A 5,949-nucleotide genomic window follows, 5' to 3' on the forward strand; every position below is an offset into this window, starting at 1 on the left:
GAAGTACTGAGATCCTCCCAATGACAACTCCCTAGTAGGGCCCCATACATCAGAATGCACATAATCAAGAATTCCTTCAGTTTTGTGCTTTCCAGTCATAAAACTGACTCTAGTCTGTTTTCTAAGAATATATAACTTACAAAGATCAAGCTTGCAGTTTTTAACCCCATGCAGCAGATTTCTTCTATGCAATTCTTCCATCCCACGTTCACTGAGATGACCCAGACGTATATGTCATAGCTTTGTACTGTTATTATCTGACTCCACTGAATGAACTCCACCTACAACTGTACTCCCTAACAGTCTGTAGATATTACCTGCTGTCAACTTTCCTTTCATCACCATCAGTGCACCCTTAACAATTCTGATGATTTCCCTATCCTCATCAGCCTTAGGAATAAAACCATTTCTGTGTAGAGTGCCCAAGGAAATCAAATTCTTCTTCAGATCTGGAACTGACATCACATAACGTTCTAACTGTGTCATAATACATCTGAATTCTGACTTCTTCAATACCAACTATATTGCAGCATCTATCATCACCCCAATAGATTGAGTCAGAATTAGTTGTCCTGTATGAAGTAAACCACTCCCTGTTAGATGTTATGTGATAATAGCACCCTGAATCAAGAATCCATGCATCCGTGAACTGAGTTGATGAAACTGAGAGCATATCGTCATCACTGCAGTCTGAATTTTCACTCTGCACCACATTTACAGACTTCGATGAAATATCACTTTTCTCCCCAGTCTGCTTCTTCAGCTTTGGACAATCTCACTTTATATGACCTGGCTCCTTCCACTTGTAGCAATGAATTTCTTTTTTGCCTCTAGACTTTGATATGGAATTTCGCCTCCAGATCCCTCCTTCTCTTTCTTCCTTCCACAATCCTGCTTACTCTTCACATATATACTGTCACCGTGAGATCTTTCCCCTACATTCTGCTTTCGCTGGTTGTGAGCCAACAATGCTGCAGTAATCTCATCAAATTTGATAGTCTCTTTCCCATATGTCAGAGTAGTCACCAGATGTTCATAGGAAGAGGGCAACAAACACAACAAAATAATCGCTCGATCTTCATCCTCAATACTCACATCAAGCCGTGACAGGTCTGATTATTTGATTGAAGCCATTAACATGTTGCGCCAGATTAGACCCTTCTTGCATCTTCAGCCCATACAACTTTTGTTTCAGATACAACTTGTTCGTCAGAGATTTTGTCATAAACTGAGCTTCCAATTTCTTTCAAACTTCTCCTGGAGATTTCAGATTCATCACGTGATATGATACACACGTGATACATAACCTCGTCTGCCAGACATAGACGTATCGTCGCTGTCGCTCGCTGTTGCAGTTCTTCTCAATATTCATCCTCCATGACACCTGGTTTCGTTGCCCTCAGAGCTTTTCAAGATTCTCTGTTGCGCCAACAAATCTTTTACCCTGGTTTGCCACAATTCGAAGTTACCAGTTCCGTCGAACTTCACCACATCGAATTTTGCACCAGAAAAGACCATCTGAAAATTGAACCTGCAACGAAACTTTCTGCAAAAAATTCCTCTGCAAAAATCCTTGCTTAGAATTTTTTTTTTGAAAAAAAAAAGGAAAAACTTCTCTTAATTAAGGAGTTTTGCTTAATTAAATTTCTTTAATTAAGTTTTCCTTAATTAAATGTTTTAATAAACATAATTTTTTAAAATTTCCTTTCCAAATTTTAAAGCAGCAGGAGGAATATTCCTCAAATATTCCCTTCCTTCTCTCCGTTGAATGAAATTTCTGAAAATAATTATGGGGGAATATTCTCTAGTGATTCCTTTCCTTCCCAGCCCTTCTCCACATGCAGCGCATCTTCCCCTTCCTTTTCTGTTCGCGATCTTCCTCCGTCCTGCGCGAAGCCCGCGAAGCTCTCTGTCGCGAACAGCTTGCCTCCACTTGTCGCGAAGCTCTCTGCTGAACTCTCCCTCGATTGCTTGCGCCCGAAGACTCCCGCGAACAAACTTCTTCCCGCGACGCGATCTTCTTCCCGAGAGCCGAAGCCCGTTCGCCAACCTCCTTACGCGAACTTCCTTGGCCTCGAACTGCCTCAAAACCGTCGAACTTCTTGTTGCGATGCTAAGTTCGCCGAGATTGCTCTTCCTCCGCCGCTGCAGTTTTCTTCCCTGCCCTCGAACCAAACTCTCATACCACTTGTTGAGAAAATTAGGGCGAAGAAAAACAGTAATCGACACAAATCCAGAAGAACACAAAGATTTAACGAGGTTCGACAAATATGCATACGATACGTCCTCGGGAGCAGAGCGGCGAGTTCCTTTCAATATTGAGAAAAGAGTTTACAGAATAGAGGGATACCTCCTGGGGTTACTAACAGGCAGGTTACTAATAACAGACCTATTTATAACCCCAGGAGTAAACCTAGGCACAACAAGTAATTACAACATTACCTCTGTACCATACCACGGGGTTTTGCCCCTGCACCTCAACCCACGTAACTTCCCAATTTGGACAGATTCTTCCGCTCCGCTCTGCTTCGATCCAGCATCTGTCATCTGTCCCGATATGATATATGAGTCATACCATAACACTTAGCCAATCCATCAATTCAACCATAAAGTAGTCCTCCAACTGTTTCAATTAAATTTTGAAATCTTGCATTGAACCGGCTAGAAGAAGTAAGAGCTAGAGATTGAACTGATAAACCGATGAATCAATTCTTTTTTTATGAATAATCTAGTTCAAATGTGGATTAATTTATGAAATTTTGTTATTTTGCTCAAATGTCTAAAAATAAAAGATTTAGATGAAAAAAAAATAAAATATATAAAATATCATATCTCAAAATTATGATTTCAAATCATGTAAAAATATTCAAGAGTGAAATATTCTGATTTAAACCTATTAAAGATAGAATTAGTGAATATATTATTATTGTATCATTCAAATCATATCAAAATAATTTTACTTTTTATTACCTCATTTAATCTAACCCATTTGAATCTCAGCTGAAATATTTGAATCTTATACATTCTTAATCGAGTTAAATGATCGGTCTAGTTTTTAAAAACTCAGTTGAAAATAAAAAATGTTGGCGGGAAGCCCGACATCTAATGTGTTTCGTGTTGTGTCTGTATGAATCAAACTCAAGCACTTGAAACTTATGATATTGTTTAATAAATCAAATAATTTTTTAACTTTACATGTTCGAGACAAGAATATCACTTAATTAATAAAAATATCTTTATAATTGAAAAAAACATATAAACATTACAATAAGAGTGCATGAGACTTTTTGCTAAATTAGTGATGCAGCCCTAAAAAATATAAATAGATCATCATTCTTTATATGAACGTTGTATAAACTCAAGAGAATGTTAAGAGATCAAATAAAATTCAGAGCCCTGCTCAACAATTGATGTCAATAATTATTTCGAGCAATAGATGTCGCTAGGGCTGTCAATTTGGCTCGTTGTTCGTGAACAACTCGTGTTCGGCTCATTAAGCAGCTCGTATTCGGCTCGTTCGTTAAGCCTAACGAGCCGAACACAAACAAATTTTTAAGCTTGAAATGTAAACGAGCCGAACATTAACAACAATATGTTCGCTCGTGTTCGGCTCAAAATGGCTCGAAAAAAAATTTATGTTATATAACAATATATTACATATATTATTTATATAATAATATATTATATATATTTATGTCTAAGTTTAAATCATAACACCTCATGTGGCAATGTGATTAGTGTCTTTTTTGTATATATTTGATCCAGGTTTGAATCCCACACTTTACATCTATTTTTCTCAATTTTAGTTGAACGAGCCAATTTCGAGCCGAACACGAACACAAATATTTAAATCGAGTCGAACACGAACATTTCGAACACGGGCCGATTTTGAACACGAGCTATTTCAAACGAGTCGAACACGAGCCAAGCCTGAGCTCGCTCAAGCTCAGCTTGTTTACATCCCTAGATGTCGCTCGATCATAGATAATTACCTGATAGTTGTTGCTCGTTTATTTTCTTACCATCAACTATTATTATTCTGTCATTCTGGCTCAACCACCGCCTCTTGATCGTCATTGTCAGTTTTTCATTATCAGTATTCACTATTTCTATCATCGAAGAATAAATATGTGTTCTATATTTTATAATTTCATCTTCTCCTTTAATTATATTGTGAATAACTTTAACTAAATTGAGCTTCCAATGAATTATTTAAACACCAACAAGTTGCAGAACTTTTGGCAAGTATGTTATATGATTTTTATAACCTTACAACATTCTGAGTTGCACAACTTCTTGTAAAAACTATTTGATAAGAACTTTTAGCCGTCTCAGACAAATTCAAAAGACCACATAAAATTGCATCTTATCGCATATTCCTCATTGTTTCTTATTAGTGACAAATAATTCTTAGAAAGTATATTAAATACAATTGATATATTCTCTCTCTCTCTCTCTCTCTTCTCCTTCTTCTTAAATGCTTGTGCCTGAAAGCAACATATTAATATCTTGTGTAGCCTTTTTAAGCTTGGGTGACCTTTGCAAACATAGCACACATTTCTTATCTATTTACATATCTAACATCTAAACTTTCATATTTGGACCATTAATATTACAAAAAAAAAAAAAAAAATAAAAAAAACACATTATTTTTTTAAAAAAACACTATTTGTTATTTTTCAAATCATAAATATACATTTTCATGTTTATATTTATGACATTAAAATGTTTGAAATATTAATATCACAGTTTAGATTTTAGATATGTTAATACATAATAATTGTGTGGTATATATGTAAAATTTTCTGAAATAAAATGATTTATAAAAATGTGTTACTTGAGCTCAAAATTGTAAGAAACAAGCAATATTATTTTATTAGCGACAAAATACTTATATATGAAAGTTAAATTATTAAATATTTAAGAGGTTAGATGGGCTTTTCTACTGTAAATTTAATTTATTGCCGTTCTGTACCTGTCATCTTATCCAAAAGAGATTAGATTCGTTTCAGATATATCTGTAATATATAATTGCCCTCTACTAATTTAACTTTATATATAAAAGAGACAATTAGATAAATGTCACTATTAACTTGCATATAAACTTTACTTTTTACATTTGTAGCACCCAAATTTTTTGCATAGGAAAAGATTTGCATTCATGCCACTGTATTGTTATGTATTTACATATTTAACACTTATACTTCAGTTTTTGCATACATGTCACAGTGTCCATACATGAAAATTTTTATTTCACATTTTAAGAGTTAAACTCGTGATATTTTTGAAGTGTTTTGAAATGTTTGGATGAGATAGATGTAAAATGTAAAATTTAGGTGTTGGATGTCTAAATGCATAGAAATTGGTGTTGTGAAGTATGACGACAATAAAACGAAATTTAGAACGAGAAATTGACAAAATAGAAAACGCAGCTGAAACTAGTAGATTTATGTGGTTCAAGAAATCACCTACGTCCACAGAGTTGCAGATTATTTTATTTCCTTGAAGAATTGCACCATCATCGGTCGTCTCGACGTTTACATGAAAGAACAATCTCTCTCTCTCTCCCAGCTTCTCTCTCCTCTCTCCTCTCGAGAGCAACAGCCGAAGAAGAGTCTGAGAAACCAAATCCTGACAGAGATTTCAAGGGGAGCTGTAACATGACTATTTATTAATTCCTTCATACTATTAGACCCATTAAGGAATTAATCAAATTATTATGAAACACATTAATTATTTTCTTCTCTTCTGCAGCAAATCATAATGGCTGGATTCATGCAAGGGAAAGTTGTAGAAAATCTAGGGAAGAAATTAAGAACAATTAATTTTGTAATTAATTTCTTAATTCCGAGTATCAAATCTAATTTGCTGTCAAACATGAGAAATTATCAATTTGATTGACAAATTATCAATTTGAACAGTGGATCAGTTTCCAATTTGCAACAATTG

Source organism: Phalaenopsis equestris, unplaced genomic scaffold, assembly GCF_001263595.1.
Source record: "Phalaenopsis equestris unplaced genomic scaffold, ASM126359v1 Scaffold000287, whole genome shotgun sequence".
In the NCBI taxonomy this organism is placed as follows: Eukaryota; Viridiplantae; Streptophyta; class Magnoliopsida; order Asparagales; family Orchidaceae; genus Phalaenopsis; species Phalaenopsis equestris.